The 12865-nt window shown below is 42.5% G+C and overlaps 1 protein-coding gene across 7 annotated transcripts in view; it reads right to left on the reverse strand.

Moving 5' to 3' along the window:
* SVIL (supervillin) overlaps positions 1-12865 on the reverse strand; it is a 231341-nt gene that overhangs the window by 83763 nt on the left and 134713 nt on the right. For all 7 annotated transcript variants that reach the window (XM_024750122.1, XM_024750119.1, XM_024750125.1 and 4 more), the window contains 2 exons: positions 11032-11089; positions 5391-5482 (listed from right to left, as the gene is read on the reverse strand). The gene's annotated coding sequence lies outside the window, so the exon portion shown is untranslated. The remainder of the gene's footprint in view (positions 1-5390; positions 5483-11031; positions 11090-12865) is intronic.

Below are 12865 nucleotides of genomic sequence, written 5' to 3' on the forward strand. Positions count from 1 at the left end.
CACTGAGAGGCCAATGGTTTCTCTGGAGAAATGGCCAAACTTGGCAGAGAATCGAGGTCTCTCTCCTCGTGTCCTCCTCAATCACGTGAATTCATAAGGGCTCGTCTGACCAGCTCCCACCGAGGTCCTAGGAACAGAGGGCTGTGACAGCCCTGGGGCCCACGAAACATTTGCAAGGCTGAGTCAAAGCCGAAACTCACAGGATAGGGTATGAGTGCACAGAATTTAATTTTCAGCTGCTTCAATTTCCATTGGATTGTTTTAAGCGGTTATTTTTATTTTTGGCTCTGCCGCGTGGCTTGTGGGATCTCAGTTCCCCGACCAGGGACTGAATCCAATCCACGGCAGTGAGAGCCCCGAATCCTAACCACTGGACCACCAGGGAAGTCCCTAAGTGGTTATTTTTAGTAGTGAGTCAAAACCTCACATGTGCGTGCACACACGACTTTTATACTGTCCTTTGACTGTGTTCAGAGATACCAGCCATCTTTCTATTTATTAACTTGTTTTTAAATGACGGCCACCTGAACAGTTAGCTGGACTGACTGTTTTCAAAGGACAGTTGGCTTCACAAGTCTGTCCGTCCAGTGGCCTTCACAGGCACCAGTAGCTGGGGGTGGGCGTCTGGCTTCTCGTGTTTGCTGTAAAAGGCAAGGGTTTGGTGACCATGGTACCTCCTGCCTTTGGAGGAAGTGTGGCTTAGAGCAGTGTCCCTGATCATTTACTGGGGAACAAAATAAGGTCATAAACCAAGCTATACTTTAAATGGGCCCGCGAGCTTGTTAATTCTTCGTGGAAATCTACAGTGAATCTTCTAGGAAAATAAAAAATCCCTCCAGTAAATAAGTTACCTCTCCGTCTATTCTTTCTAACAAATTAATTCTTGAGGACCAAGACCTGACTCACTGCTACAGACACGAGACAACAGAGAAAAGAAATGGTGTGGAAGGCAAGAAGAAGGAACAGAGAGACATCTGGAGTTTGGTTTCCCTTCTCCAAGTCTACCATTTAAAAGCAAACTTAGTAAAACACACATGTAACGTAATTACTCAGGTATACCTATTCCATGTGAAAACATGTCGGTTGTATAAAAGAGAAGGATGCTTTATTTCAATGGCTGATGTGTATGTGCACTTTTTTCATTCCTTTCCAGGAAACAGAACACCTTCATACGGGCACGTGCAGTCCTTATTAGGCAGCCCCCCTCCCGAGTTTTGGTTGGGTTTATTATAAAACACTGGAAAAGAAGCTAATACTAAAAAACCATGGGAATTGCCCCGACTGTGGAAACATGTCATCACTCCATGGATCAGGTATAGAGACCACGGACTCTTCTATCATTGTTATCTTCTGCCAGTCCTGAATATAGTTTATTATTATTTATAATCTCCCAAAAGGTTTCCTTCCTTTAAAATTTTTATATAATTTCAGACTCAGAAAAATTAAAAGACATCTTTCATACGTTAACATTTGTCACTACATTTGATTGAGTTTTTGACCCTCTTTTTCTCTCTCCATATGTATATTTTTGTGTATATACACATGCGTACAAATGCACATATTTACATATTAATCTTTCTGAATCATTTAAGAGTAGGCTGCAGCCTGATGCCCTTTTTACCTCTAAATTTTTCAGTGTCTATTTCCTCAAAACAAGGAATAAGAATTTTTTAAAAATTAGATGCAAAAGCCATAATTCAATTGATGGTATGCTGTGTCATATGTATATAACTAAAACATGGTTCAGAAAACAGTGATATTCATCAACATAAATCCAGAGAGAAACTAGCACAGCTGATCTAACTTCTGTTGTAACAAATTTTCTACTTCGCTTTCAAGTGCATTGAGACTTCTACCCTTTACACCTGGGATTTTAGTCCGCTGCCCTTGTCTCACAATACGGACTCTGTGAGTCTAGTTCTTCAGTTATTTCGGCTGGGCCTTGGGTTGGTCATTTTCCAAGTAAGGCAATTTAAGGGACTTTGACATCAGGGCTATAATACTTTATAAAAAAAATATTTAACTGCCTCATATACTTTGTAATAATATAGAATACCAATACTCAGGATGATTGGTTCTGTTAGGTGCTTTTTTTAGGAAACATGGTTTCTTCAGTTAGTTCTGAGAACAGGCTTTCTGGTCAAGTTATTGTTGAGTTCAGTCTCCCAAGCCTGAGTACAGCTGAATCTTCCAAAGAAGTGTAAGTGGCAGGGGGACTGCCAGGAACAGCTCTCTCCCTGCCTGCATTTGATACCACAGGCCAGATCCAGAATATTCTGAAGACTTCTCTTTCTTCTCCAGGAGTAAATCCCCTTTAACTTTTACATGTGGATGGCAGCCACTAATATAAAGACCAGCGACTTCTAAAATAAGTCATCACGCACCTAGAGGAATGAGGGGGAAACCTGATGGCTAAGAGAAGGGGTTTTTTGGGGAAAATAAAAATGTTCTAAAATTGACTCTGCCGATCAATGCACGATTATGTGACTCTACCAAAAGCCACTGAACTGCCCACTTTAAATGGATGCATTGTATGGTATAGGAATGACGTCTCAGTGAAACTGTTAAAAAAAAAAAGGAGAGTCATATATTTGGTCCATTTCATAATTCCTTAATGGAAAATCTATTTTAATATGATAAGTTTTACACAGGTAAAGCGTCTTAATCCCTTGATTACCTGTTTGTGACACACAGTTAAAGGAAGTTCCTTACAGAAAAATCAATGATCATTTTAGAGCTCAATTTCACGGAAGCAAAAACCCCTCACTAAATGAACAGGAAGAGACTTCTGTAAACTTATAAACATACATGAAACTCCATGCCACTAAAAGTCACAATCAATTCCTACTTTTAACCTGCTATTGCTAAGAACCGGGAGAATAACAAACGTGGAAGTGGAAAGTTCACTGGTTATACCTGGGTCTTTGCGACCATGCCTGCCCAAACTGAGAAACAGTAAAGACTGTAAAATAAGACTACGGGAATTTAGACGAAATTCAGGGGAACAGGGACTCTGACACTTTAAAAGCATGTCTTAAAGGCCTTGTTAACTTAGAAACATAAATCTGGTGAGTACATAAAGTTAATGATCTTTGATTGGTGAAAATCATGATTTTTATTACCAATTATGGTAACATGTTTAATTAAACTGGTTAATAAGCTTATGCATTTAAAATTTTTGATATATGTAGAGTTCCAAGTCGTTGAAGCTTAAGGAATCTAGGCTCTCATACTGTTCTTAATTGTTATGATCTTAATATTGTCTATTATTCATCAAGGAGCTGGGGGCAGGGGAGAGAGGAAGAGGGAAAACTTTAGCTTTATAATCAGTCAAGTCTAAGCTATCGCTAAAATCAAGTCGTTCATTCTTATTCTTTGCTTTGATCGTCTTCATAGACTTTTACATTTGGCTCAGATTAAATTGAGTTTGTCTTTCACGAACAGTCTTAAAAAATCAGAAGGACCTTTCCATTTCATACTTGGGGTTCCAGGTGGGAACCCTTCACGGCATCTGTCCTACCCTTGACTACGTGGCTTATGACCTGACTTGAACAGTTAACGCAGAACGAATGAGATCACAACGCAGTGCATTTCACTTCGACGTACTATGGACTATCAGAATTTTCCTTCTCCCACAAAATTTCACCCGCCTCCTTGTAATTCTAGACATTCTTCTTAACTTTGGCCTCCGGAGCAACATAGAATAAGCCTCCATTTCAGCTGACAGTGTTGTTAAGTACTTGAAAACTGAAAAATTTTCCCTGTTTGTTTCCACCGGGCCAGATCCCTGGGGTCCTTCAAGTATCCATCTTTGTCACCCTGTGTCCGGGCGTACGACCCACTCAGTTCCTAATGATACATGCAAATTTGCCAGTGGGCCTGTATAAACTGGATTTCGTTTCTATTAAAAGACTATTTTTTTTCTGGTCTAATTTCTTCTGGGCTTGATCTCATGTGTTTTGTTGCTGCTTTTTTTTTTTTTTTTTTTTTGGTTTTGTTTTTTTTCAGAATAGAAAAAAATTCTGACTTCTCACCAAAGCTGTTTCTTCTTTTTTTAACTTATTTTTTATTGAAGTATAGTTGTAGAGTTGATTTACAATGTGTCAGGTGTACAGCAAAGTGATTCAGTCATATATATATATGACTTTGCAGATGCTTTTCTATCATAGGTTACTACAAGATACTGAATATAGTTCCCTGTGCTATAGGTCCTTGTTGTTTATCTATTTCATATATAGTAGTGTGTATCTATTAACTCCAAACTCCTAATTTATCCCCACCCCCCACCCCTGCTTTCCCCTTTGGTAACCATAAGTTTGTTTTCTACGTCTGTGAGTCTGTTTTGTAAATAAGTTCATTTGTATCAGTGTTTAGATTCCACATATAAGCGATATCTGATATTTGTCTTTCTCTGTCTGACTTCACTTCGTATGATCATCTCTAGGTCCAGGCATGTTACTGCAAATGGCATTATTTCATTCTTTTTTATGGCCGAGTAGTATTCCATTGTATGTATGTACTGCATCTTCTTTATCCACTCCTCTGTCAATGGACATTTAGGTCACTTCCATGTCTTGGCTACTGTAAATAGAGCTGCTATGAACACAGGGGTGCCGGAATCTTTTTGAATTAGAGTTTTCCTCTTTTCTGGGCATATGCCCAGGAGTGGGATTGCTGGAAAAGCTGCTTCCTCTGAAGTAAGGGTTACGCAGCTCATCTGGGATGAAGACAGCTTGTGAGCTGGCACTCCCCTGCGTCAGTGTTACATCTGGTAGAAACGAAGTCCAGGTAACGTTCACGTCATCTCACGGGCAGAACTAGGCGCATGGGCTGGTGGCTGATGCACGTATGTGACTGCTTATGCATCTAACCCAATGAACATACGAATTCGCCAAACGTGTGAGTACCTACTTGGGTGAGAAGAGAGATGTTTCCGATGCAGTCTGCACTGCTTGCCCAGTGTGTACCCCAGTTGGGAGCTGAGAGATATCAAGTGTAAATGCCTTTCCTAGCACTGGAAAGCGTCAGGGGCTAGAAGCAGTGGGAAGGGGTGGAGAAGAAATGGGCAAATGAGCGGAACCCACCACCCGTGGAGAAGGTGAAAGGTAGGAGAGAGATGAGGTGAGGCTGATTCTAGAAGCCCGCTCTCATCCTCGGCACCAGCCTCCAGTGAAAACCTGAGGTTGCCTGAAGCGAAAGGAGGGAACTTGTGGAAAGGTGAGGTCTAACCATGCAACAAGAGAGGTACTTTGAGGTTGATTCCTGGAAGAGACAGAAAGGTGCACAGAGGAGAGCAGAGCTGGAGGTCAGCGTAGGGGCCTCCTTCAAGAAAGTCAGGTCACACAACACTTATACACACTGGACACTTGTCAACCATCTAGAAGCCTCACCTTTAGGGAGGGCAGTTAAAAGCTGAGCATCGATTCCTCTTTTGTGGTTAGCAAGCGGTTCTTTGTCTTCAAGCAAGAACTCTTCCTGAAAGCTAAAAAGAATTCCATTAAGAAAATGTTTAAAGTCATTTTAAACCCCGGTATCTGATATGAACCCAAACAGTGCAGAATGTAAAAATTATGCTACTGTTATACATAGTTAAACATGCGTGTGTAGATCACAAGTGAAAAGTTTTATTTGGGGGAGTTAACTGGTACCTCTTCTCAATTATTTATGATTTTGCTAATATGATTTTTGGGTGCGGCTAAATAATCACACCAGCATAGGCGGGGGCGTGGCCTAGGGGAGTGAAAACATGGCTGCGCTGGGAGTCCGATGCCTCGGTTCAGACCGACCACCTCTTCAAGAGTCACCAAGAGCTGTGCAAGCTTGGATTACTCATTCAACCTCTCTGTGCTACAGCCTTCCGCAGAAAATCAGCAGCTTGTCTAGGTGATCTACATGCTTTCCTCTGGGTTGAAATCAAAGTAACAAATGCCTTCAAACGAACAAGAAATCAAAGCATGGTGAAGAGGTCTGAAAGGTTGATGAAAACTTGTCTGGGAAAAACAAGAATCGAAAAGGGGAGACGAAGAAAGGAACTGAGCGCTTGCTTCGCACTTGCCTTCTACAGGAAGCCATCCCGGGTAGGAGCTAGCTTCACAAGACCCTCTGGGGTGTGACCTCCTGAGCGCTGTGCCGGTGCAGGCTTAACAGCCGACTCCCTCCTCCGCCCACCCTGCCCGCAGCCCCGCAAAGCACCTGTTGGGCAGCATTGGCTGGTAGCGTAAACACTCCCCTCCCCTGGCACTGCCACTCTTCCAGCTCCCCCGTGGCTCAGTGACGGGGGCACACTCGCTGGGGGAGAGGGGTGCGAGCCAGTCCCAACACCCCCGGAACTACTGTCAGCCTCGGCTTCCGGATCACGAAACCGTTCGAGGCTTTGCCCATGCGGCAAGAACAGTACATGAGGCGCACATCTCGCTCAGGCTCCTACACTGTGTGCCGTCGCCCCAAGACTCAGTACCCACAAGTTCAAGGTCTCCGTGGGGACGTGGCTGGAGCTCGGCGAGACAGAGCTGCTGCCTCGCAGGAAGAAAACGAACCTAGGGAAACAGGAAACCCATCTTCCCCAGCGACACGATCACCTCTGGAGAGGCGGCAACAGGTCTGCAGACACACCCAGCGCGAAGCCGACCTTCCCTGTTGACGGTCCCGTCTGTGCTTGTGCCTGGCAAGGGTGCGTGTCCACAGAGGCCCGAGGGGAGACTGAGGAAGTGCTGTGCGTGCCATGTGAGGGGGCGCGTGGATTACCTACATCCCATACGTAAGTTAAATTAAATTTCAAGGATCGCCTGCACATTCCAAAATATGGCCATCCCGTCTTCCTAGAGCCAAGCTCATCTCAAACCTTAGTTATTGCTTATAAATGTGGAATGGGAATGGGTGATGAGTGCCACGTTCACATCAAGAGACTTGAGAATGAGTAGTGTTTGTAAAGCACACTCCAGTTGGCCTGAAGATCCTAAGACACCTGCCGAGGTCAGAAACTAGGAATTAGCCCTGACTTCTCAAGAGTGAATCGTAACGCAGTGACCGTTCTCAGTGTTTTTATCAGAGGTATGATGTAGTCTAAACTTAAAAATCTGAACAACTGCAGAAAGGTACCCTACTTGAGGAATGGCACGCTATTTGAACTGACTGTTTAAATGCTTGGAATATCCGGAAGAAGTTCTGTACTGTCTTTGGGAAATGAAAATCTCAGGGAAAAAATCCTGTATTACAGTGAAATGATGCAGCCCCTGAAATAGTCAGGTCCTGTAGCCACTAACCTTGGGGTACAAATGTATTATCTCATATTTTCAAAAATAAACGTGTGTGTTTCTACTTTTCCCCTTTCATCTGCTCATCAAAAAGCTCGATGAAGCCGCTAATAAAGACTAAGAAACTACCCCCTAGTTAAACATTCTGCTGAACTTTTACAGAGTGGGGTTCACAAGCCATCACCCTACACCCCTGGCTTCACGCGCACTTACTTTCTTGAAACAAACTACAAATGTGTTTGTGCCGATGGGAAGGACAGCCTCTTACAGGTGGTCAGAAACCAATGGAAAACCAGGAGCACATTAGGAAAATCTCTCCGGCCTCCTCGCGTGGTTCACTGGAAATGCTGTTTCCGTGTGAATTCTCACCTCTCCTGCTTCCTTCCATCCTGGCTGAGTCCTGCTTCTGGTCTGGGCCTCAGTTTAAGGTTGTTTCCTTAAGAAAGAACCCTCTGACCCAGTGTCTGTCCCACCAGAGCCGAGTCTATATTATGCACCTCTGTTATTTTCTCTCGTGTTACCCTGTTTTCCTATTTACAGAACATATTACAAGTGGCTCACTTTAAATTACTGATTTTAAGAATATTTTTTAAAAATCAATAAACGTATAGGGAATGAATGAAGGAATGGCTCCAGTAAAATATTTCAGATGTCTAGTATGACTCGCTCTGAAGTGTTTTACGTACACATTTTATACACTGCTGATGTGATGGGGCAAACAGCATTAGAGATACTGAGACTAATTAGAAGGGCACGTATTCAATCACATCAGTTATAAGCTTGCTTTCTCCCTCCCTTCCTTCCTTTCTTCCTCTCCTCCTTTCTTCTTTAGAATAACATATAATTGGGAAAGCATCTCTCCTTATTACCTTTGCCCACCTGGCATGCACGTATGAAAATATGTGTATGTTTGCCTGCGTATGAAGTATTCCATTTTTCAAGTCTCCATCTTCGAGCTAAACTTTTCTCATTGGAATCCACATGTCATCGTCACATTTTGTTCTTGCTTCTACTGCCTCTCTCTCCTATGTTCACCAAACGGCTGCTAACTTCTGAGGAAGCAGATGAGCAGGTCGAACGAATAAGGAGGATGGGTCGGAACCAATGACCCTGACTTGAGATTGTCACAGAGCTGTGACTGACACAAGATCCCCCAAATCGACGTGGAACCAGGTTTTGAAAAAGGTCACGTCTCTGCCCTGGACTTTCGACGCCTGAGGGTATGAGGCAGCAGCGAAAATGCTTGCAAGACACGCTGGTAAAGAAGTATGGACTCTTCATGAATGAGTCACCCCTTCTGATCACCACGGCCAGTGAGACACTTACAAAGGCCGCCCCTCCCCCAAAGTCCTAACAGCGCGTCCTCTTGCTTTTCTGAATCAGAGGCACCCAGAGCAGCCTCACTGGTGGAGCCCATCTTCAGCTCACACAACTGGCGACTCCAAACCTAAGTTTTGGATGCTGGGTTGCTTTCTTCCTCATCGTCACCCACCCGGGGACCAGGGGTCTCCGCCTGGACAACCTCTGTGGGTCTTGGTGGGTTGCCACAGCTCCAGGTGGGATCCTCTATTTCAGCATGAAACTATCTCTCCATATATAATGAAGACATGCTACAGTCTTCATTTTTTGGAATTATAATTTCAAAAGCTTCTAGTATGAAGAAACACCTTTAATATGTCTTATTTACCTTCATCTCCTCTGAAATGGAGCTCACTCTTCATGACTAATTATTTTCATGCTTCTAGCTCTTTCCGTCTGCTTCAGTAATCTAAAAAGAGCTTGCCCTTTGTTTCCATGATAATTTTTTTTTAATGTGTCCCATTAACCTACTTAAATGCCCAGCAATAGCAACAAGGGGAAATTTTATTAAAGTGAGAGCAGGATATCCTGCTGTCATTACCTCCTATCTTTTACACAACGTGGGATACAGTATTACAGTAACTGTTCAGCATATCCACACAGTGAAGGGCTCCCCGACATCTGCTCACTCTTCTATTGCAGTTTAAGTTACAAGACAGATGAAATCCATTACCTCGTATTCTCACCTCTGGTGTCTGGGTGACTAGATTTCTTTGAAGGAGGCAGGTTCTTGTATTTCCAGCCCAGTTTACACTTAGGAGCATAGCAAGGGGGCCACTGTTTTAATAGGTACACGTGAAATAACACCGTTTTAGAACGGCTGTGTCCTCTGAGTCCCTCTCCACTGAAGTGACTGACCTGCATTCATAGTTCATACTTCTCCTTCCCAACTCCCTTCCTGTTGTTCCATTCTCTTAGTCACTTATTAGGTCTATTACAGCTAAACCAACCTGCTAGGGACGTATCGGGAATGAAGCTGCTGTGGTCTGAATGTTTGTGTTCCTCCAAATCCATAGGTTGAAATCCTGACACCCAAAGGTGATAGTATTAGGAGGTGGGGCCTTTGGAAGGTGATTAGGTCATCACGGTGGAGCCCTCATGAAAGAGATTAGCGCCCTTATAAAAAGAAACCCAGAGAGCTCCCTGGCCCATTCCACTAAGAGCAGATATAAGAAATCAGCAGTGGGCAACCCGGAAGAGGACCCTCACCCCACCACGGTGCACCCTGATCTTGGACTTCCAGCCTCTGGATGTGAGAAATAAATATCTATTGTTTATCAGCCACCCAGTCAATGGTAGCCTGGACGAACTAAGACATAAGCCTTAGCTTCTATTAAAAAGATGGAGAAGATGAGAAATACGGGAGATTGTGTAAAGCACCACAAGAGTGAGATTTCATGAGTCAGGTAAGACAACCTTACTGATAACTCTGCCTCCCCACCTGACGCCAAGATGTGCCCGCAATTCATCAAAGCTTTACCCCGTCCAGTGCGTTCACAAGGCCAATGCTGACATTTTCAAACGCAGAGCCAGGCTCCGCCTGACGAGGACAGCGGTGACACAACTGTTTATCCCGATGCTACTGAGATACAGACTTTTCAAGGAAAGAAACGATGTCTTACATAACACATTAGGAACAAGCACATCCGTGTGGAATGAGGGGTAGATCTGGGTTGGGTCCTTCTAGCATAATAAAGTGTATGTTGAAAGCCACACCTGGCTGTGTAAGAGATAGTTATTTTGTGCCTCTACTTGAAAATCTCAAAACCCGTTAGGGACAGCGATGTACTAGGAGGCACCTGAGATACAGCTGCCTTGTTTGGTACAAACTTTAATTTTTGTATTATCTCGTATCAGTTATGACGTACTGCATCAGGTAAATCAGATTAGCACCCATAACATCCTGCAGCCAATGGAATTGAAGTGCAGAAAGGTTAAGAGACCAGGCAGCAAGAACTCACCTGGACAGGGGAGTGGGTGGATGGGTGGAGGGAGGGAAGTAAGGGGAGAAGAAAGGGCAGAAGGAAGGGAGAGAGAGAGGAGGAACAGGCTAGATCCTTTCTTAAAAAATGAAGAGCTCCCTTACTCGAGGGATAGACTGCGAAAAGGACATCCCATGCTTAAAGGCAGGTGTGAGACAGAAAAGATAATAGCCCTTGACAAGTTTGTAATTATAGAGATACCAATAGCCAGTTTTGCAAATAGTTCCCATAAAAGGCATTAAACACAAAAAGAATCTTTGCTAGCTGAGTGTACTAAGTCAGCTCGCTTCGCATGTTTTAACGAGTCAAACTCTGGGGAAAAAAACATTTTTTTTTTCAAACATTTAAAACTCATGAATTAGGAATGTAGGAGAATAATTTCAAAAGCTCTTACAAATCTTCAAAACTTAAGATTCCTTGAGCAAAGACTACTTTACCTTGGAACTATTCTTTGACGTGGGAATCCAGCAAGGCTTACGTTTTTCTTGTTCAAATCTAAGGGGAAAGAAATAATATAAGATTGAAATACCCACACAGTCAGTTAAGACCAAAAGAAAACACTCCAATGGGAAAAAAAATTCTTCAGCCTCCCTTTGAGAGCATTTAAGAAAAAGGAAACCATGAACCAGAAATGTGAATACAAAAAGGACACCTTTATGAATCAAATTCCACCACATACATTTTACTTAGGCAAGTATTTTTGGTTTTGGTTTTGGTTGATAGTAGCCAAGATACTCCATGGGTTAAAAAAAAAAATTCTGGCATAGTTCAATGCTATCATTTAAATTCTCTATGGCTACAAGAGTAACTCAAAGCAATTAAATACTGAAAAACATGGATATTATCCTCAGGAAAAAAAAAAAAAAAAGGAGCGAAAAAAAGTGAACAATTTTGGTCCAGGTAACCAGGAAGGTTGAAAGTCATCACTGCCTGATCTATTTGAGATGCTTTTAAAGAATGCATGGTGGGGGGCAGGCACGTGAGGGGCTGATGAATGGAGGGCGGGAGCACTTCAGGTGTGTTTTTATTGCCTTCATTAAGATCTAAATAATAACAATACATCGAATTCGCCACTTATTTATTTTTGAAGACAAGACATATATTATGCAAAGACAGCTGGTAACAATCCCATCCAGCAAAAACACACATTGAGTGAGCTGGTTAATGAAAACCAGGCACAGACAAATGTACAGCCAGCCTTGGGTAAGTAATCTGTTTTACAAGTTTTGGCATATAGCAACCGTTTGTCCACCCAGAAAACCACAATTAGACCACTTACAGAAATTCTTTCCCCCGTGGAAATTCCTTTTACTGTTTAATATTTGGGGGCAGAAGCTTGAGGAAAAGGAGGTACAAGATATACCAGATGCCGACATGTCGTTAGTCATTAAAATACACCCTGAATCCCAGAATTTGGAAATTCCGACCAACTAGAGAAATACAGTAAAATGAAATGTATATTGCCAGTTAAACATCTAGGCTTTTCTGCTAATTACACAAATATCTTTGTGTCACATTTAGAAAAAGAGAACTCAGTTCGAAAAGCTATCAAAACACAGGGAGATCAGCTTGGTGCTTTGTGTCGACCTAGAGGGGTGGGATAGGGAGGGTGGGAGGGAGGTTCAAGAGGAAGGGGATATGGGGACATATGTATGCGTATAACTGATTCACTTTGCTGTACAAAAGAAACTAGCACAGCATTGTGAAGCAATTATACTCCAATAAAGATGTTAAAAAAAAAAAAAAGCTATCAAATACTGTAGAAGAAAATTCCTGAATCTGATGCCTCAACTGTTCAAATCACTTCCTAATCGTGCATTTGGGCTAGAAAATGCTTTTATAGACAATGGCTGAATTTCCAATGTGTCATTCAAGATAACCTAAGCATCTCCTTTTGGTTCAATCAGTGAACTGAATCTGAGATGTCACTTCAGTAGTTACACCGAAAGCACATCTTTTCCTCTGGGCTCAAAAGGAAGCCGCTAAAAAGACAACATTTTGTTCCAAACAGTCTCCCATGAAGATTTCGTAAAAAGACAACCACCACTGCCTACTGGAAATAATTTAGTAGATATAACATTTGGTTTAGAAAAATATTTTAGCCAAAGTACAGCACATCCAGAACTTAATCCAAAGTTTGGGCATTCCAATTTAATCTGCAGTGTTTCCTCCATAAAGGCTTTAGTGGTTTAGCACTATCTTTAACTTACAACAGAAAAAAGAAAGTCATGTTTCTCAGCAATCACAAGATAAGCTAACTTATCAAGTCAA

The sequence above is a fragment of the Neophocaena asiaeorientalis genome, unplaced genomic scaffold (assembly GCF_003031525.2).
Source record: "Neophocaena asiaeorientalis asiaeorientalis breed wild unplaced genomic scaffold, Neophocaena_asiaeorientalis_V1.1 scaffold4, whole genome shotgun sequence".
Classification (NCBI taxonomy): Eukaryota; Metazoa; Chordata; class Mammalia; order Artiodactyla; family Phocoenidae; genus Neophocaena; species Neophocaena asiaeorientalis.